We start from the raw sequence: 22,916 nt of genomic DNA, 5'->3' as shown, positions 1-22,916 counted from the left end.
GATGATGCCACCACCATGCTTCACTGTAGGGATGGTATTGGCCAGGTGATGAGCAGTGCATGGTTTCCTTCAGACATGACGCTTGCCATTGGTGGAGTGCTGTAGAGATGGTCGTTCTGGAAGGTTCTCCTCTCTCCACAGAGAAATGCTGGAGCTCTGTCAGAGTGACCATCGGGTTCTTGGTCACCTCCCTGACTAAGGCGCTTCTCCCCTGATTGCTCAGTTTGGCTGGGCAGCCAGCTCTAGGAAGTGTACTGGTGGTTCCAAACTTCTTCCATTTATGAATGATGGAGGACTCATTGGGAACTTCAGTGCTGCAGAAATGTTGTTCCCCAGATCTGTGCATCGATACAATCCTGTCTCGGAGGTCTACAGACAATTCCTTGGACTTCATGGCTTGGTTTGTGCTCTGACATGCACTGTTAACTGTGGGACCTTATATAGACAGGTGTGTGCCTTTCCAAATCATGTCCAATCAACTGAATTTACCACAGGTGGACTCCAATCAAGTTGTAGAAACATCTCAAGGATGATCAGTGGAAACAGGATGCACCTGAGCTCAATTTTGAGTGTCATGGCAAAGGCTGTGAATACTTATGTACATGTGATTTAAAAAAAAAATTGCAAAGATTTCAAACAAACTTCTTTCACGTTGGGGTATTGTTTGTAGAATTTTGAGGAAAATAATAAATTTAATCAATTTTGGAATAAGACTGTAACATAACAAAATGTGGAAAAAGTGAAGCGCTGTGAATACTTTCCGGATGCACTGTATTACTGTGCACCCCCTGTGTAACTTCATTAACGACAGTTCTACGTATATGGTTGAACCAACGTGGTTCGAACAATGGATGTGTGACATAGTTACTATGGTTTCGTGACTAGCTAGTTAATTTCTCCAAAGATGCATCTTACTATGGTGGTTAAGCAGAGAGTTATTACAATAGTTGTATTTATTCTTGGAGTGTTGGAGTTTCAGAAATGGCTAGAATTTATCTGAACATGAATATTAATAGTAATACAAGTATGTCATTATTATTTCAAAACGTGGTATGGATATGGGATTGATTATTTTGCACTCTCCATATTTTAGTTTCTGTACTTGAAAAACACTAAACAATTAAGTCAAGAATGTTTAAAGGTGAATTTAATTTGGTCAATGCTAAGGGTTAGTCTCAGTCTCAGATGGCATGAAATCTGCAAGAGATGTCAGAAAATGCATTCTATTGGCTGGCAGCTCTTATGAGGTGCACAGGATTTTATCACTTTTTCAGATAACAAAGTGTCCTCTAAAAGAAATTCTGCCTAGGGCCTCTTAATGTCTAGAGCCGGCCCTGAATCATGATTGCTGTGTAGGTAGACATAGGCATAATGAAGTATGGTGACCACAGTTTATTAAATTAATATGTAAGATGCAATCATTCCGTTATGATTTGCTGGAATATGTATTTTTTATTTAAAGTACCATGGTAAAAAAAGACCTTGTTTATTTTATTTACATATTTATTTACATCATGTGCAAATGTCCGGATGTGTAATGCAGAAGTAAGCGCGAGTTGCACAAGGTGTAAAGGACATGCTTATTAAAATTATGCCTCACCCAAACCCTTTATCTAAACTTATGTGATCAGTAGATTGTGTAAACCTTATAGGAAGCTGTTGTGTATGAGAGAAGAAAGAAACTGTCGCATATTTGATGGGAACGATGTCCAGCAATTTCATTGGCTATCGTGAAAGTTGTAGGAATTCATACAAATTCATACAGAGTGCAGTCGTATGATATTATACGAATTATCCAAATTTCGAAAAGTCGTATGAATCCTTATGATTTCACAGATGCATGTTCCTTTGATAGGCTCTAGTCAGGGCTGGACTGGGAAGAGAAATCGGTTTTACATGGCAACTGGCCCAACTGTTGAACGGGGGGTCTGTTCTGCATAACATGCCGGCTCATTGTTGCTTATCGCAGCCCATTCGGCACGAATGTTTCTCGATACCATCACGGAGTCCTGTCTGCTGTTATTGGCCACTAAGAGGACTGTAGCTCACATAAAAAAGAAGGCAAAAGGAAAGAAAAGAGGTGCGCATTGGCAGCATCGGTTGTGAGCTGCATTGAGAGGTTGCATTGTGAACAACCGCAAGAATAGTGTTGATCATTTATCCTTCACAGGAGAGTTTCGTCTCTCCTGCACCAGATGTCTTTTTCAGCTGTGCTGGTGTTAGTCTGTTGTTGACGGACTATATTCTTAGTAGGGCTGACAATCGATTAAAATTAATCACATATACAAATATTTGCTGAGAAAGCCCCTCATATAACAATAATTCAATATATAAAAATTATACTTATTAATATCAATATATAATTATACATAGTTATCTTTAAATATAAAAAAAAGTATATATATAATAAAAAATATTCAGATAATTAAAATCCATTACATTCTTGTGGCAGAAGAGTTAATCATTGATAAGACAATACAAAAAACTGATTTAGAACACAATATATTGTTTACTACCATATTATTGATCATAACCCAATCATTGGCATACAGTTCACAGCGATCCATTTCACAAGTTTGTGCTGTTCTGCTGCTGAAGTGTTTTCTTCACTGTATAAACTGTGTGTTGCTCATAAAGCTGAAAGTTCACTTACTGCCATCTGGAGTAAACAGGTTGTACTACAAGCTTGCATTTCTCAGGAATCTTCCTTATTATGGTCCTGGGGCATTGTGATTTATTGCGTTAATTATTTTAACACGTTATTTCTTGTCAAATTAATCGCACTGGATTAACGTGTTAAATCGACAGCCCTAATTCTTAGTAATCTAGTTTATCTGTTATAATTTTATGTTAGAAGATTTGTTTGTTATATTGGGAAATTTAGAGGGGAGAAGAGTTAATTGAGAAGGTTTATTTTTTATTAATTGAGGTTTCTATTTTGGTAAGTTATCATTTACCCTCTTAAGAGAACATTCTTTATGTTTGTTGTATTGGCTTATATCCCTCCTGAAATGTATGATATTCCCATTATTGTTATACAAAATAAATAACTCAATATTTGAACTGACCATTGTTTATTTGTGTATTGTGCTGGGACCGGAGACTAGAAATAAATTTCTTACTCCATTTATTGATTTATTTAAATTAATTTTTACCAATTTTTACTCTCTCCTCAGCTCCTAGACGGGAAAATTTTAACATCAAAGAGTAAAGCCTGTTTATCAAAACAACACATAGATTGCACATTATAAATAAAACTTAAATCCTTTGTTACGAAAGCTGTCCAATCCAATGCTGAAACTTTGGCCAATATGTCCAGGAGTTTGTCTTCTCACATGACAATGATACAGAAATACTGACAAGCTTGGAAATAAAAAGTAACCTTGTTGAGATGTCAAAGGTTAATGATGATCACAGTATTTCATTAAAGAATGATGACTTTGGTATAATGGGATTTCAGATTGATGCTTAACTTTATAGAGATTAATGATAGAAATGCATATGTGGGGCCTGGGAAGCTCAGCAAATTGATGCTGACTATCACCCATGGAGCCGTGAGTTTGAATCCAGGGCATGCTGAGTGACTCCAGCCAGGTCTCCTAAGCAAAGAAATTAGCTCGGTTGCTAGGGAGGGTAGAGTCACATGGGGTAACCTCCTCGTGGTGGTGATTAGTGGTTCGAGAGCATTGTAAGTTGTGCGTGGATCGTGGAGAGTAGCATGAGCCTCCACATGCTGTGAGTTTCCGCAGTGCACAACGAGCCACGTAATAACATCGCGGACTGACTGTCTCAGTAGCAGAGGCAACTGAGACTTTTCCTCTGCCACCCGGATTGAGGTGAGTAACCGCGCCACCATGTGGAACTGCTAAGTAGTGGGAATTCTAAAAGGGGATAAAAAAAAAAGAAGAAAAAAAAAGAAATTCACACACATTGTGAAACATAAGGCACTCTAATGTTGCCAAATGTTTGTTTGTTTTGCTGGAAACTGAATGCACATGGTATTGTCATTTTCCTATTTCATAAAATGCATAACACATTTATTGCTTTTCCTGTGAATGTAAAACCTGGTGTAGTACTTTTTGTCAGTTAGTGCACATTGTCCCTTCATTTACCTGTGCATTTGTCTTCTGGATTTTGGAATCTAACTAGGTAATGTTCTAAATCCAATTTTATTACTAAATATTAAGCCTGATAGTTGTATCTTAACAGGCCTACTGACTCCATTGATAAAAGTCCCAGTAATTTGTTTAGGCTAATAAATTCATTATAATGTAATGCAAGGCTAAACAGAAAATACATTTAGAGCCAAAAAATGGTTGCATTCGTGAAAGGCAATTGTTAAAGTTACAAAATATTTCACCTCATTGAGCTTCAGTTCCTGCACTTTCCCTAGGCACACCCAAAGTCTTGTTTCTGGCTTTTCAATGATCCAAATATATCAATACAAGTTATTAAATGTTCCTTATTGTCTGATAAACTGTGAAAAATGCAAGAAAGATACATTTAAGTTACACTAATGACTTTAGAGTGGTTCAAAGCCCTCGTTAATTTACAAAGTTTTATGTTACTATAGCGATGCTTTTTGGGAAACAAGCCGCAGAGATTAAGTAGGCTACTTAGTGATACTAATGTTTTATAATGCCTTGGGAAACCCAGCCATTGACAAACAAAAAACTTCCAATTTAGGGACTGGTCACCCTATGCATTCCACATACTGGTCTGCGCTTCACTACAAAGTAAATGCATCTAATGGGTCACGCTGGGTGTGCAGCTTCACCATCATTTGATAGAGATCTTGATAGCTGATAGCTAAATAAAACAGACTGTGTGTCTCAGAAGTAGGCTAATTAATTTTGAGTGCAGACGCGAGGGGCATCAATAGGCTATTTCAAAAACAGACAACTAATATTTCTCTGGCACACGTAGGTTGCAGAACCCATGCCTACCCAGAAGAATGTTGGCACAAAACCCTCTCTATAGACAGGGCTTTGTGTTTATAGACCCTTAACTAATTAATACGGTATGTGTCACAAGCATTTCTTAGTCCAGTTGCTTAATGAGAGAGAGATAATATGTAGCTGCAATAAAAGTTGAGCAGTGGTGGATAATTATTCTGTTGCATGGTACTGAGGAATGATGACGCAGGCTGACCGATCACTGGAAAGGTGTGTTTCATGCCCAACAACATGTGCAAATCAAACATTGATCTATTTTCTATCCACAAACAATTTTGAAAAAAAAAAATGTACACAGCTGTTCTCTCAACTTGTAACTTTTGTAGCAGTTATCGTATGTTGAAGGTTGAATATCCAACTGAATTTGAACCACTGAATTTGAGGAAGCGAATTTTGTTAAGTGAACTTTATCTGTCAGAAAATCTAGATTGTATTTTCAAATGAACTGAATATTTAGGAAATTAACTTTGGAAAGTGAATATTTATTATTTAATTTGAATAATGAAATTAGATGTGAAATGTTCCAAATGAAATATTCAATGCTTAAAAATACAACTTTGTTCAAATTCAGCCTCCCAAAATGCAAGCACTGTAAATACAACAGATTTAAATGCAAGCTCTGATAATACAATGCATTTATTTTTTTAATTCAGCAATTCAACATGCTTTTATGCATCTAAGACTTTAGTCATGATTTTAGCTCCATAGATCTTAGCAATTGTATCTCAGTGTGTAACTGCTCTTGTGTGTGTGTGTGTGTGTGTGTGTGTGTGTGTGTGTGTGTGTGTGTGTGTGTGTGTGTGTGTGTGTGTGTGTTAATGCAGGGAAAATCAGGAACAGACTAAGCACACTTTTTCTGCAGTGGGGTTAAAGTATGAAGGCTTAATCACATTTGTTTTAGACTTTAAAAGGAATCACAGGGGGTTGTGTTAATAACCTAATAAAGAAATAAATAAAAAAAGGAAACTCTAAGCCAAGGTCAATGCTGCTGCAGCCATTTTGCAGGTGTGTGTTTGTGGGGGGGGGGCATTTTTGTTTTTGAATGTTTTCGCTTGCATAGGCGTATGAATTAAGGAGATATTGAGCTGTTTAGTGAATAAAATGTGTAAAATTTGTCAAAAAATTTTTTTTAGGATTGGGTGGATGATGTGAAGCTATGAATAGGGGTCAGTTACGTTGATATCATTAACTTCTTCAAGTTGATATGATAGTCTACAACTGCACAAGTTGAGCCTGAACTAATTTTTACTCCAACTAAAACTTAAAATGATCGTATTGATAGTTTCTTATAGAGACCGAAACCAGAAAACAGTCCAGCTGCAATTGGAATCATCATGTGTCTTCCAGTGGTTAGTCAGGAAAACTGTGGATTCATTTAAAGTTGTTGATTAAAAGTAAAGAGACAATACATTTTAAATTTGTTGCAAAATATTCAGATCTATCCAAATATATAAATAGTTTGAGATTGTAGTGAGGCCAACTGGACTGCCTCTTTCGCAAGGCATCATGGAAGAGGACGGTCATTGCAGCACTTGTTTGGTGCATTTTTCTCTGCTGGATCATGCAGTGTAGTTCTTGAACAGACATTCCAATATTAAACACATTTTTATAAAATTATGTTGAAATAATGCGGACTGATGGCTTCAACAGAAGTTCAGAAGTCTGTCTTGAAAGATTCGTAAATTATCTTTAAAAAATCAATTCGCAGATGGAGAAGATTAATGGGATTTCTGCTTCCAGAACAAAACTGTTGCACTTTCTTACAGTAATTGTATCTACAGACCACTGTTATATTAATGTTACTTATTAGGCAAGCATCTCTATAACCATTTCTTATACTTCGGGATTTTAAAACATGTAAATCCTGAGAGAAGCTTGTTCGCAGCACCTGGCTTACAGGTAACTAAACACTCCAGCCGCATTAACTATCTCAAGGAAATCAGGCAGCACAGATGTATGCAAATCACTTCATGGTCACACTAAAAGCCATTAGTTACAACAATATCAATATTATCAGTATAAACCAAGTCCAAATGTCATCATAAGGATTTAAAATAATTGTGAAGGTGATATGGCAGCAGACAGAACTAAAGCAATCAGATTGTTATGCTTTGGTAGGAGGTTGTAATACATTTAGCAGGTTGTGAGTAAAGTGTGGCGAGTGCTACCTGTAGAACTGAGCTGGATTTGTTCAGGGCTCAATGGGGCTTACAGATGGTTTGTGTGGGTTTTACAAGGAATTTCAGGAGTCTTGCTGCCCAATGGACTCTTATTTATTATTATTATTAGTATTAATATATGGCTTTCATAGTCTATGTTGCCGTAAGGTCACATAACTACAAGTTTTTAATATTAATGAAATAAAAAAAAAATCTAACAATTTATCCATAAATTATTAATATATTAATCGTATGAATGTAATCATATATGCTGTATAATACATAATCAATATTTATATTAATGATATAAGACATATATGTGTTGAATTCTGTAGTAAAATAAACTAATGTTTGTTTTTCTGTGTTTTGCTTCACTCTTATAACTTGGGTTTTAACACTGTGCCAGTCTGGGGTTGGCACATTCGCACAACCTAAATTTAATCATCAATAAACAAAAGACAATAAATATTTGCTGACATGAAATGTATTTGTTTTTTACTCAAGAACTTTCATTTGCACTGACAGTACTTTGCTCCACCAGAGATATTAAAAAAAGAATGATAAGTGTGCCAACCAACCCTGGTCTTCCCTAGAGCTCCAATCTACATGAAGGAGGGAAGAATTAAATCTCCAAAACAATTGTTCAAGATTTCAATCAAATAACATATTTCATAACAATGGTATCAAAGATTGTGCTTCTTTAGCTCACATCACGCAAAACAATGCTATTCTCCAACTGCAATGGTCCAACTAATGCACATGCACATACTTGAGTTATTTATTCTAAATTAGTTAATTTACTCTACACCTAATTAAAGGCATAGTTCACCCATTTACTCACCCTCATGCAATCCCAGAATAGTATGACTTTCTTTCTTCTACAGAACAGAATTTTAGAAGAATATGTAAGCTGTGTAGGTCCATACAATGCAAGTGAATGGTGGCCAGAATTTTGAAGGACAAAAAATCACATAAAGGCAGCATTAAAGTGATCCACACGACTCCTGTGGTTAAATCCATGTCTTGTGAAGCGATGTGATAGATGTGGGTGTGAAACAGATCAATATTTTAGTCCATATTTACTGTAAATCTCAACTTTCACTTTCACATTATTTTTCTTTTGTTTTTGATGATTCACATTCTTTGTGCATATTGCCACCTACTGGACAGGGAGAAGAATTTATTGTAAAAAGGGACTTAAATATTGATCTGTTTCTCACCCACACCTGCCATATCGCTTCTGAAGACATGGATTTAACCACTGGAGCCTTATGGATTACTTTTATGCTGCCTTTATGTGCTTTTTGGACCTTTAAAGTTATTTAAAGCCACCATTTATTTGCATTGTATGGACCTACAGAGCTAGGCCTCTGTGAGCTGGTTGATCAAGTCAGTTTTTTAAGAGCTTCAGAGTGAAAAAACTCATCTCACATACCACTTAGGTAATTGAGTTAAGAACTTGTAGAAGACCAATGTTATTGTACATTTTGCCACATCAAGCAGCAAACTTTTGTATTGTGCACTGTTTTTCAACGTACAATCCTTTGCAGCGGTTTACATTCAAATCAGAGCTGTTTATCAATTTCAATTGACCATTGTGCTGCCTCTCGCTATGGCTCATTCACTTCCATTGTAATTTCTTACTGTAAAGAGAAGAGACAAAATACATTTTTGTGTCAACATTATGCCACAAATGCTGTCGACTGAGCTTACCTTGTATTGAACCTGGAATATTCCTTTAAGATGAGAATTGTTTTAACATTGAGAAAGTACACTTCATCTTTAACTGCCTGCTGATGTATTTTACAGCATTGTGATGTTTATATAAGCATCTTACAATACAGTTATTATGGACTTGCCAAAAGTAAGATGGGGCAAATTCACCGTTAGGAAATCAGGAAAGATTATGAGCTTATTCAATCTTGACACAAAATAGAGCATTAATGAAATACATCTTTAGTATATCTAGTTCCATGTGATGTAGCCGTCCTGCGGTCACCACTTATTACATTTCAGAATCTATCACGCTATCTGCCGATGACCCCGGGCCCCACTGGGGGGTCAAAGTGACCGCCGTTGGACGGGAGTGGGGAAAAGGGTCTTTTGGGAGGGCAATGCACTCAGGATATTTGACCATTATTTGCCCTCTACCACACCCCCCACCCACCCGTTCCCTCCGTTCCCCTTCAGATCAGTGAAATTGGATCAAGATGACACCAATAATTGACTCAAGCTGCAGTCGCACTCAGACCCAACGATCCGTATCCGAGCACGTTTGTAACTGCATGGTGTCCGTGTTCTCGGCGCTCCGTCTAGGCTCCACACAGCCCAGTTTACCTTGGCATGTCTCACCTGATCCTTTCAGCCCGAACCCCCTCAGAGAGTCCTCGCGCCATGACATCATGTGAGGGACGGTGAGGTTACAATTTTCACAAATGTCTGGGAAATTATCCTGCCATCTTATCATCGGCTTATCATGTTGGACGAAAGCCTTCATGCTCTTTTTCTTCAAACGGACAATTCTGGTCACAGGATGTTTTTGTGAGGATGTGAATACAGATTTTTGAAATGAAAGACTACAAAAAAAGTAGCTTACTGGTGGTACCATAGAACGGCGATAATAGCAGATGGTGATACAATGATATTTTGAAATAAACAATCACCATATTAATGTTCCAAGGTACTTCAAAGAATGCCATGGTTTTACCTTAGAACATAGCCATTAAAAAACATGGTAGAACCATGTTGGCCACAGTATGACCTGGTCCATCATGAAACACAAGCACTGTATTCCAGTTAGTCTCTGATGCCTAGAATTGTAACTCTAGTTGCGCCAATGAGAGAAGGTAGAGAGAGTTCACATGGTATAAATTAGGTTGACATTATTTGCTTAAAGTTTTAAATATTTTTCCACCGCTAATAAGTCATTTCAGGCCTGCTTGGGTCCAAGGAAAATGTTTAAAATTGTAATGAACTAAAATCATATAATAACAAAGAGCGAAGGAAGAACGCACACACATACACACTCTTGATAATGAAAGTGAATGTGCAATCTTAACTGGCATTGACATGTTTATTTTTCTTCTACATCAAGACTACTGAAATCCTCCTCCCCCTGAACTGATGCTTCTCAATCACAGTCACACACAGCCACGCACACATCATACCGATATACTACACACATAAACACTAACACAATATTTGTTGAATGTTTAATCAAATTAATTACATGATATGCTGATTAATTAAGTTAATTAATCACATATCAATATTTGCCAAGAGAGGTTCCCAAATAAAAATAATACAATATATATATATTTTCCAGTTGATGCCAGTCTGTCATCCGTTAGAGGGTGGAGGAGCGGCAGAGGACCAAGCTACGGCGTATCGGAGAACCGGCGAGTAAGTGTTTTTTATCTCTCTCTCTCCTCCCTCTCTGCCACTGCCGCTCTGCATTGGCCTATTCAATTTTACAGTGTTTTTTGTTGGGGGCACACTGTTACTGGAAGTACCCCCTATTTCAATCATTATTGTTTCCCTCCCCCGGTCCCCTCCCAGATCCAGGAAGTGGTGTTTATGCATTTTGAGGAGTATATAATCTGTGTTCTTTTTTCTTTTTTTTAGCTCTGTTGGATATTAATTTGCACATGTATTGTGTTACGAGTATATTCCAAACGCATTCCCAAACCCAACTTCTCTTTTTATAATACCTGAATTAATACCTGGATAATATAACACAAGGTACAGTGATGTTACACATGGAATAATGTACATTTATAATAACAGGTATATTATAAAATAGGCTCACTGTCTCTTTTTTTAATTTGTATTATTGCAATCCTTTGTTAAATTACCCTTGCAATAAATATAGCAGCATGGTTCTGCAGTTTGTTTGTTTACAGATAATATTGTATGTAAAGAGATTTTTTATGGGATTTTACTACGAGCTTATTGCAAATGAATTGCCAAACCTCGCTGCTATTTTTAATGCATCAAGAATATAACAGGCACAGTGATACATATACATACTAAATAATGTACATTAAGACAAAAAACCATAAGCAGACTTTCAAAAACAGACTGGGGTTATGTTTGCAGTACAAAGGGTTAAAGAACTGCAACTATTTTAAGTATATCATTTTCAGAGTTACCAGCTACACATCCAGGGCTGCCCTTATGAAAATCGAGAGTTCATGGCAAATTTGTTGCAAACTTGCAGCAAATTCGCCACTAATAATTTTCACATGCAAATGAGCTTAGCGGCAAAATCGCAACAAATTGTACATTGTTGTCAGAGGTCTGCCGGAGGTTCACCACTACCGGCGAAGAGCTGCAAACTTCAGTTGCGACGATTCAAAAGCTCATTTGCATGTGAAAATAACAAGCAGCAAATTTGTGTTTGCCAGCTGATTAGCGCCACTAACGTACTGGATTGAGCAGCTGCAAAGATGCTGGAAAAATTACAAAAAGCTCTTATCTCATTGGTCAGTCAGTTTTCACTGCAGTCCGAAGAACAAAAAATCTGACCACTCTCCATAAAAAAACCCTTCAGATTGTCAGTGGACGATTTGTCTGACCCGATGTGAATAGTGCCATAGGAATGAATTTTTCCCGTTCAGAAGCTTGTTCAGAATAAACAGTCGCAATGAAAATACGGACTTGGTGTGAACAGGATGTTAATCAGACAAGGTTTTTAAGGTGAATATTAGATGTTAGTTTTAATGAGTAAAATGTGCCTCCCTAACCTAAAACTTTAACCAAAACCTAAACAATTCTGTCCTAAAAGCAAATAAGAGGTAAACAATACAGACATCCAAGTCAAGTCAAGTCAAGTGGTTTTTATTGTCATTTCAACCATATACAGTTAGTACAGTACACAGCAAAACGAGACAACGTTCCTCCAGGACCATGGTGCTACATAAAAACAACAAAGGACCAACACAGGACCACATGAGACAACACAACGAAATAAAATACCTATATAAACTACCTATATATACCTATATAAAGTGCACGTGCAAACATGTGCAAAAAGTACAGGACAGTACAACAAATTACTGACAATGAACAGGACAATAGACAGTGCAGCGCCGACCAGTACTCAGTAGTGCAAAAAGATGACAGTTTCTAAAAATGTAAACATAACATACTATGAGATAATGTTCTATGCACATAGCAGTTATTGAGGTAGCAGACAGTTATAAAGTGACAGTTATTAAAGTGCAACTCAGGACACGTGTGTGTCAAATCAGTCTCTGAGTATTGAGGAGTCTGATGGCTTGGGGAAGAAGCTGTTACACAGTCTGGCCGTGAGGGCCCGAATGCTTCGGTACCTCTTGCCAGACGGGAGGAGGGTAAAGAGTTTGTGTGAGGGGTGTGTGGGGTCAGTCCACAATGCTGGTTGCTTCTATGGATACAGTGTTTTTTGTAAATGTCTTTGATGGAGGGAAGAGAGACCCCAATGATCTTCTCAGCTGTCCTCACTATCCTCTGCAGGGCTTTGTGGTCCGAAACGGTGCAAGTCCCAAACCAGGCAGTGATGCAGCTGCTCAGGATGCTCTCAATAGTCCCTCTATAGAATGTAGTGAGGATGGGGGTTGGGAGATGTGCTTTCCTCAGCCTTCGAAGAAAGTAGAGACGCTGCTGGGCTTTCTTGGTGATAGAGCTGGAGTTGAGGGACCAGGTGAGGTTCTCCGCCAGGTGAACACCAAGGAATTTTGTGCTCTTGGCGATCTCCACAGAGGAGCCGTCGATGTTCAGCGGAGTGTGTTCACCTTGTGCTCTCCTAAAGTCAACAACCATCTCTTTTGTTTTGTCGACATTCAGGGACAGGTTGTTGGCTCTACACCAGTTCGTCAGCCGCTGCACCTCCTCTCTGTATGCTGACTCGTTGTTCTTGCTGATGAGACCCACCACGGTCGTGTCATCGGCGAACTTGATGATGTGATTCGAGCTGTGCATTGCTGCACAGTCGTGAGTCAGCAGAGTGAACAGCAGTGGACTGAGCACACAGCCCTGGGGGCCCCAGTGCTCAGTGTGGTGGTGGTGGAGATGCTGTTCCCGATCCGGACTGACTGAGGTCTCCCAGTCAGGAAGTCCAGGATCCAGTTGCAGAGGGAGGTGTCCAGGCCCAGCAGGTTCAGCTTTCCAATCAGGTGCTGGGGAATGATTGTGTTGAATGCTGAGCTGAAATCTATGAACAGCATTCGAACGTATGAGTCCTTATTGTCTAGGTGGGTGAGGGCCAGATGGAGGGTTGTGGTGATGGCATCGATCCGTTGAGCGGTTTGAACGATCACGCAAACTGCAGTGGGTCTAGTGAGGGGGCAGCTGGGTCTTAATCTGCCTCATGACGAGCCTCTCGAAGCACTTCATGATGATGGGTGTAAGTCGCGACGGGACGGTAGTCGTTGAGGCAGGACACTGAAGACTTCTTTGGCATGGGGATGATGGTGGTGGCCTTGAAGCACGTTGGAACAACGGCGCTGCTCAGAGAGATGTTGAAGATGTCGGTAAGAACATCTGCTAGCTGGTCTGCACATCCTCTGAGCACTCTGCCAGGAATGTTGTCTGGTCCAGCAGCCTTCCGTGGGTTGACTCTACGTAGAGTTTTCCTCACATCTGCCGTGGTAAGACAGAGCACCTGGTCGTTGGGAGGAGGGGTGGACTTCCTCGCCATCACGTCGTTCTGCACTTCAAACCGAGCGTAGAAGTCGTTCAGCGCATCTGGAAGGGAGGCATCTTTGTCACAGGCAACTGATGTTGTCCTGTAGTTGGTGATGGCCTGAATGCCCTGCCACATGCGCCGCGTGTCACCGCTGTCCTGGAAGTGACTGTGGATTCTCTGGGCGCGTGCGCTTTGCCTCTCTGATTGCCCGTGACAGTTTGGCCCTAGCTGTTCTTAGGGCTGCCTTATCGCCTGCTCTGAAGGCGGAGTCTCGGACCTCAGCAGCGTGCGCACCTCCGCGAGTCATCCACGGCTTCTGGTTGGAGCGTGTGGTGATGGTCTTGAGAAAGTGACATCATCAATGCACTTGCTGATGTAGCTGGTCACTGATGCTGTGTATTCCTCCAAGTTGGTAGAATCGCCATATGTTGCAGCCTCCCTGAACATGTGCCAGTCAGTACACTCAAAACAGTCCTGAGTAGCCGAGGTGGGGGCGGGGCTCCGCCCGGTACGCGCCTGGGACGTTTGTGTAAACAAGATCAAGCGCGTTCGCCCCTCTCGTTGCAAAGTCCACATACTGATGGAATTTAGGGAGCACTGTCTTGAGATTTGCATGGTTGAAATCTCCGGCGACAATAAACAGTCCGTCGGGGTGAGCGTTCAGTCCGTCGGGGTGAGCGTTTAGCGTAAGTTTATCCTTACCCTAAACCAACCTTAAGTCTCCTAAAAGCAAATGTGACATGAAAAACACATTTTCTGAAGCAACCACGTCATTTTGTGTAACTTCTATGACAGTTTTGTCTGACATGGCAGCTTGCGTGCGTAGAATAAGTGTGTAAATGTAGGTGGGTCTGTAATACAAGTGTTAAAATGTTTTGGTTATGCGTTAGAGTAAAAGTGTTTCAATACCATAACATTGCAGTGTGTCAGTTATAGAGTGAAAAATAAGTGTTAATAAAATAAGTGTTAATAAAATAAGTGTTAATAAAATAAGTGTTAATTTCACTAGGAAATTGTGCCGGAACGAAGAAAGTGGCAAGTAAAACACAGTTTGCAAAAATGTAGGAGTGGTGGTGGCGTAGTGAGTTAAAGCACATAACTGGTAATCAGAAGGTTGCTGGTTCGATCCCCACAGCCACCAACAATGTGTTCTTGAGCACTTAACTCCAGGTTGCTCCGAGGGGATTGTCCCTGTAATAAGTGCACTGTAAATCACTTTGGATAAAAGCATCTGCCAAATGCATAAATGTAAATGTAGTACCGTTCATTCTATAAGACTATAGGTTGCATAAACACAGTGTCAAGTTAAACGTAGTTTAAAACTTAATCTTGGATCTTGTGCAGTCTGCTAAGTGTGGTGTTGCCTGTACCGCTCTAGATATGCTTACTGCCCCCTGCTGACTGGAGCAGTGCTTGTAAATGCATACTGTCAAATTATAGAATGGTTTTGATGAAGGACGCACTTTTCGGATGGTAACGCATGTGAGTAGTATGAATAGATTCCGGACATGCTTCATCTGCAAACATGGATATTGCCCGGTGACCCGAATATATGACGTAATAACAACAACCACAAGTCTAAATCTAACAAACTCTGGTTTTGTTAAAGAAGCACCATTTAAGCACAAAGAGCAACTTTTTTGGTGTAAAAATAGCACTTGAATATAGCCATCCGTCTTTTGATTCTCTGCTGTTTTTTTTTTTAAATCCTTCACTTTATCAGGAACACATCCTTATTCATGCAATTATCTAATCAGCCAATCATGTAGCAGCAGTTCAAGGCATAAAATCATGCAGATATGGGTCAGGAGCTTCAGTTAATTTTTATATCAACAATCAGAATGGGCAAAAAATTTGATCTCAGAGATTTCGACCATTGCATGATTGATGGTGCCAGACAGGCTGGTTTGAGTATTTCTGCAACTGCTGATCTCCTGAGATTTTCACACACAACAGTCTCAATAGTTTGCTCAGAATGGTGCCAAAAACAAAAAACATCCAGTGAGCGGCAGTTCTGCAGATGGAATGGTTCGAGTTGACAGAAAGGCTACTTTAACTCGGATAACCCCTCTGTACAATTGTAGAGAGCAGAATAGCATCTCAGAATGTACAACACGTCAAACCTTGAGGCAGATGGGCAAAAACAGCAGATGACCACGTCGGCCACTTTATTAGAACCATAGTGTTCCCAATAAAGTGCTCAGTGAGTGTACAATATTAACCATGCTACCAGACTAATCAAATGCTTGTTTAAGTTCATAAATTGGTTGCTGAAATATACTTGCTCTGCATGGATTCTTCCATAGTGAAATAAAGGAAAGTGCTCTGTTATCAGGCAGTGCAATCTGTGACTGTCACCGTCAAAGCACTAACTGAAGCATTTCATTATACTTCATATTATCTGACACTGCAGCTCACAGGCTGATTTCAGAGTTACCATGGAAAATAATCAGAGTTCCATCCTGTCTCTAATATGTAGGATGTTCAAACGGTCATCTGCACTTAGAATTACTGACCTGTTAGATAATAAGCTACATTTATATGTACATGTGAGGTTACACATATGTGCTAGGGTGTGTAATTTTCCTGCCTTGGCTAACAGAAGCCAAGGGAGTAAACTCTTCTTATGAAAAATTACAAATATAACCATAGTTTCTGCCCAAAATATTATTTTTACTTACAGTTGTAGCTTGGTATTCTCCACAACTGTCATGAATAGAAGAAATGAAACAAAAAGATTTTATAAAGTCTTCTTACAGTGTTTGACGGAGCATATTTTTTTAATGTGTGATTGTTTTTTTGTGTTTCATATTTGATACATTAGGCTTTAAAGGTCATTATCCACCCAGCAATTCATTGTTAAATTGAACTTTGTTATTTAAGCTTCTCTTAGCCTATACTTTACTTAGTAAATCTTGGGATATCTTCAGAGGACACCCTGCAGCTTTTCTGAGGTGCACTTTGGTCAAAAGAAATGTAGGACGTTATATTTCAGCACTTCAAATTCAATATGAATTATATATATATATATATATATATATATATATATATATATATATATTAGAATGACAAAGCTGACTTCATACTGTATATAAAATACATTTAAACATCAGTTTCCTTTTTAAGGATCTTAAATAATATATCTTACACAAATTATTTTCAAAGCTCTGTTTTTTTATTGTGGTTTGTATGAATGTAATGTAACGATAACTAAGAAATATACCTCAAAAGTTTCAACTGGATTTTTCTATAAAATAATGAACAACATTTTAAGCAAGCATGAGTTTTTTCAATTGAGCAAATACTTATTTTGAAATATCAGTAACAATACAAACATTATTGTTACTTTTTCTTTGTCAAAATTTGCAAAGATCTCATTGCAAAAAGAAGTGTGCATCGCAATATGAAGGCAGACATTTTTTAAATGTTACTACAAGCTCTTCTACTTCCAGGAGTGTACAGAAACTTTGATCAGGAGGAAGTAGACATCTAGTACATTGAATAAAACAGGGGTTTCAGCAAAGGTTTGATCATGTTGATGATGTAGAGGCTTTAGAAAATGATGTAGCAAATATAATACACACAGCTTTAAAGGGTTCATTTATTTAGATTTTACAGTATTAATAATAATATGTATTAAGGGTGCTGTAAGCTTGGGGGCCTAGGTACCTACCAGAGGTGACTAACACCCCTGGAATCAAACGTTCAAATCCAGGGTGGGCTTAGTGATGCCAGCCAGGCTTCCTAAATATCCAATAGGCCGGTTGCTAGGGAGGGTCTATTGTGGTTCTCACTCTTGGTGGGGCACGTGTTGAGTTGTGCATGAATGTGACAAGTCTCTGCAGTAAAGTGCTCAGAAAGCTACATGATAAGATGTGCAGGCTGAGATTTGTCCTCTGTTACCCAGATTGAGGTGAGTAATTGTGCCACTTCACGAAATTAGAGAGTATTGAGAATGCCATATTGGGGAGAAAAAGGGGGTGAAATAAAAAAAATTGCTGTGCGCCATTTTTTCAGTTAAATGACCATTATAAAAAATCTAAACTAGCCGCAAACTTGCTGCAAATTTGCTCGTTATTTTCACATGCAAATGGGCTTTTGATTCACCGCAAATGTTTGCCAGAAGTTTGCAGCTCTTCGCCGATAGTGGTGAACCTCCGGCAAACCTTTGGCAACAATGGACAATTTGCCGCAAACTACATTTGTATGTGAAAATAACACAAATAAATTTGCCTTGAACTCTTGATTTTCGTAAGGGGACACACTGACAAAGTCCTTAAAACCAGAGAGATATCTTTGAAGGTTGCTATGAAATATGACCCCTGTTACTGTGACAGAGCTTGTCTGTGTAAACAGAAAGGAAAGAAAAATATTGGCCACGGGACACTGTATTTTGCTACCGTTGCTTTTGACAACTAACGTCACAGTACCTATACAAGGCCAGTGTCACTGTTCAGGCTTGTGGACATCAAACTCCATGTTCATTTTTCTTACCTGTGACATTAAAACATTCTCCTGCTCCATTTCTGATAACAGTAGACTCCAAGTGTCCCTGAGTGCATGTGTGTGTGTGTGTGTGTGTGTGTGTGTTTTGTAAGAGGGGCGTGTCTTATTTAGTCTAGTGGAAGCTTTAGAACTGTTAAAATTGCTTACAGGACTGTGGCAAAAACAATAGTTACTGTGGTAAAATATGGATTCTACTAACAATGATTCAAGTAATAATCCATGAGAGCTGGGCGTAAAAGTGATACCAGTGCACATGCATGTACAAATACACATACACATAGACACACTTTAAGTATGACCCCTCACCTCAGAATCAACCAGCGTGTCAAAGCCTTGTCTGAAAGATTAAACTAGTTTTCACAACTTTACAAGTCATTACAATAAGACAAACAGTCAGCTAGCTAGATATAGTTAGACAGACTTTTGGGTAGAAAGTTGATAAACTGTCAGAGATAGAGAGAGAGAAAGAGAAACTTTAAGCAAATCAAAGCCTTTGTTTGTATACATTTAAATTTTTTGACAGTTGGAGTTTTAATTAATGAGCATTCTGTCAATGTTAATCTATGCCTTACAAATTTGCTGCTTGTTATTTTTGCATGCAAATGAGCTTTTGATTCACCGCAAATGTTTGCCAGAAGTTTGCAGCTCTTCGCCGGTTGTGGTGAACCTCTGGCAAACCTTTGGCAACAATGGACAATTTATCACAAGTTTGAAAATTATCAGTGGCGAATTTGCAGCAAATTTGCCATGAACTCACAATATCGATTCGTAAGGAATGGGATTTTTCCAATTTCTTTATCATCCGCTGTGCGATAACCATATGTCCAATAGACCAATCCTATTGTTTAAAAACGTTTCAGTGCATGTGCAGTACGTGGTGGGAGAAAGCAGATACACTGTTGTGTTAGATTTGACAGAATACACAATTACACGAAAGTACAACACAAAGCCATCATAAATACACAAATATTTATGATGATAAAAGCTATACAATTATTATAATGATATGAGTTAATTACATATCTGCAATAATGTTCGCTTTACAACGATCTGGTGGAAATATAAAGAAGCCCAAATCTCCAATAATCTGTGGGAAATGCGTTGCATCAACCTCACAAACAGCACTTTTGGGCAGTTTCAGCACAATTTGAGCAAGCACCCTGTGGCATGGGTGGTCATGTGTCTGTCTGCGGGAGAGGGAGAGCGGTAAGCCTCGTCACCTGGGTTGTAATTATTCTAATACCTGTCTCTCATTATAGTGATGGTGGAGGGAGATCTGATAAGGCACGCCACAGCGTCAGAGAGGGAGAGGGATCGACACGAGAGTGTGAAGAGTTTATGTCACTGAGAACCTGTTTTTGTGTATGTTGGCCAACAAGAGCCCTTTTTGTTTATATTCCTTGTGATGTTAAGAGTAATAAAAAACTTTTTTGCTGTCTCCTGACTCCTCCATTGCCCATGAACTCAGAAACTATCACACGCCCATAGACAGCAGTTATTTTCTGGGCTACTAAAAGAACCAGGACGGGGTGGGGAGGGGCGTTTGTTTGTAAATAGTAACTTCATCTATATACTCACGTAAATGTATTTCGGCCTTCCATGAAGCGCCTTCTTATGGACCAAAATGTGAATGGCTCTATCTCTATAACTGGACAAGCCAGGACCTCCAAACAGCCCCTCAGCCCCTGTCCCTGTCCCGAGATAGCGCCACCTGAAGGTTTTTCTTTAATCGGCAACAACTCCTGAACCTGACTGCCCTGAACCTCTGGACCTTGGGTACATTTTGGGCCAATCTGCCCCTACTGGACCACCCCAGCCTGAGCCTTTAGCTCCCGCCTTCCCAAGATAGTGCCCCCACAACTCCAGATGTGTTCACCAGGACTTCTAATCTCAGGTCAGTGGTAGGGGCCCTTGGCCCCAACAACCCACCATCTCATGTGATTTTTGCAGCATTACTGTGTGCTAATGTGGAAAATCATTTAGCCGCACCAGTGTGAGTGATATCTGACACCTGATCAAGATTCATCACAAATGTATGTAATAGCCAGTGCTCGAAGTGGGTCAGTATGCACCAGTACACCACGCTGGCAATGATAAAATATTTTTTTACATATTCTTGCGTACCAGCACCTATTATAAAGTTTTGGTATTGTGTCCTACACCAGCAATACAAATTACCCTTCGCGCAATGATGGATGATTGATACCTTTGAAAGAGCATGTAACTTTTTTGGCATTAAAAAGTGCTGTTTTCTCACTTTCACTCTCAGTTTCATCATACTTAGAACATTCTTTAGATTAACTGTTTCAAAAGCTACAGAAGATCTCTCTCTCACTCTCTTTTTTTTACACTTTTGGTAGAACTCCTAATCTGAGTTATCTATGACCGGATCATGAATGTCAAACCTGTCCAAGACAACAAGGCTGTGTAGTGTCTCTTAGCTCATTGAAAATGATATTCGAGAGCATTATTACTTAAGAAACACAGACTCCCCCCCACCAAAGGAAGGAGAGATTGTATTTCTCATCTGTTTCTCTTAATTAGTGATGGAGGTGAAAGATGTTTGAACACATCTGTCATGCCTCGTCTTTTACAGCCTTGTTAAAGACTAACCAAATTCACTAATGACACCTCTCATATTCTGTTTCTCAACCTCTCTCTCTATCTAACTCACACTCACACTCTCTCTCACACACAAACATACAAACACAATCTCTACTCAGTCTGATTACAATTGAGATAAGGCACCAGTTACCTCCAGTGACCATTTGTGACCTCAGTTTTATAAGGTTCTATCTGGGTTCTGGGTTGAAAGGTAGTTAAGCAAATAATCATAGTCACTGAAGATCACCTACTGTTCTTTTGTGTTTATTTTTGTATTTTTCAACATTACCATTTCAATATTTTAAAAGTCAAACGTTCTATATATTGGATACATATTTGGACACAAATCATCTACAATTATTTTCCATGAATAAATTATTTATTTGCCGTTTTCTTGAAATCATTTGTATTTGACCTAAAAAAATAACTTTAAAAATGTTAATCTTTCACAGATTATAGAAAGCCACATGAGTTTAAAACAGCATAAGGTTGAGCAAATGAAAAGAGAATGATCATTTTTGGATGAACTGTTCCTTTATGCATATCAGCATGATGTAGTAATTCATTCAGGAATGGGCAAGCTGTTGGTTCCACTTATATAAGTGTGCAGGGCTGCAGATTTGGCCAGAATTAACACTTAGTATGGGTTAGCTAGTTTGGGACAAAAAGTTGCTTTAGAATCATTGATTCATTTATATTTCCCATAAGTCAAAGAACGTTGTTGTTTGATTTTCATTTTTTTTTAATTATACAATAACTTGGATAACAGGGTTGAATGCTGAGCTTGATGAATGCAGTCATCATAACAATATTTGTAAAAACTGACTAAATGGATTGAGATTATTTACTTCTTTCCACCATGCTGTAAATCCAAGGGTCCAAATTATGTTACTTCTTGGGAATCATAATTTGAAAAAAACATTGTATTTTTTGGTAAAAAAAACAAAACAAAATGTGTGACAGAACTAAATATAATTGTTTTGGTCATTAAAATGAGTAGACAATAAACAATGATTTAAATGTCAGTTTAATAGATTATGTCAAAATAATAATACTTTTGTATGATTTTGGTTGTTGGAGGTTGTCGAGAATGTCCACCTCTGAGGTTGGACAGGCAAAAACTGCCATTTAAAGGTGCACTCAGTGATTTTTTTTTCCTCATTAAAAAAGTTTAAGTTAAAGGATGGGAAAGGAGGAGGCGAGAACCGGCTTGACGATATAAATCATAGTTTAATGGAAAACTTAAAAGACAACACAAACACACATGACGGACATGTCCGCTAACGATCTCTCTCTCCCGCACAGCCCTCTGCAGTCGACCTTTAAACCTCACGGAGGCATAATTAGCCTAATACGGGACCGGGTGTGTAGGATCACGACCCGGCCCCGCCCTCCGCCCTGCCACATTCCTCCCTCGTTCTCTCAGGCTGGGGAGCCCCGGCCTGACGTACATCCCCCTTTCCCTGGGGAGGGCGCCTTCGCGCTGACTGCCGGCAGGTCATCCCCATCTACCTGGACGAGGGAGGGACAAGGGAGGGAAACAGAAATGATTAAAATGGGAGGGTACTCCTGTAACAGTGTAGTACCCCCAAAAAACTATACAATTTAAAAGAGGATAAAGGCCAACGCAGAGCGACAGTGAGAGAGAGAGAGGAGAGAGAGATGCAAAAAAAAAAACTTACTCGCCAGTTCTCAGATACGCCGCAGCTTGTTCCTCGGCCACTCCTCCACCCTTTGTCGGACGACAGCCGCGCCTCTCGGGCGGATCCGAGGCAGTCCTCCAGCCCCTGGCGGACGGAACACCCGCCGCGTTCTCGGGGACTAGAAGGGGTCTCCCCGCCCCTGGCAGCGGTTCTCTCGCTCCAGGCGGTCGGCAGTGAGCCCCTCCCGCTCGCGGTCGGCGGTCTTAAACCCCGCCGCGTTTCAGCGGCCGGTAGGCGACTCCTCCGCCCCTGGCAGCGGTTCTCTCGCTCCAGGCGGTCGGCTAGGAGCCCCTCCTCCCTCGCGGTCGGCGGCCATCGTCCT

Source organism: Xyrauchen texanus, chromosome 36 (genome assembly GCF_025860055.1).
Source record: "Xyrauchen texanus isolate HMW12.3.18 chromosome 36, RBS_HiC_50CHRs, whole genome shotgun sequence".
NCBI classification, from domain to species: Eukaryota; Metazoa; Chordata; class Actinopteri; order Cypriniformes; family Catostomidae; genus Xyrauchen; species Xyrauchen texanus.
This window is presented reverse-complemented; position numbering follows the sequence as displayed.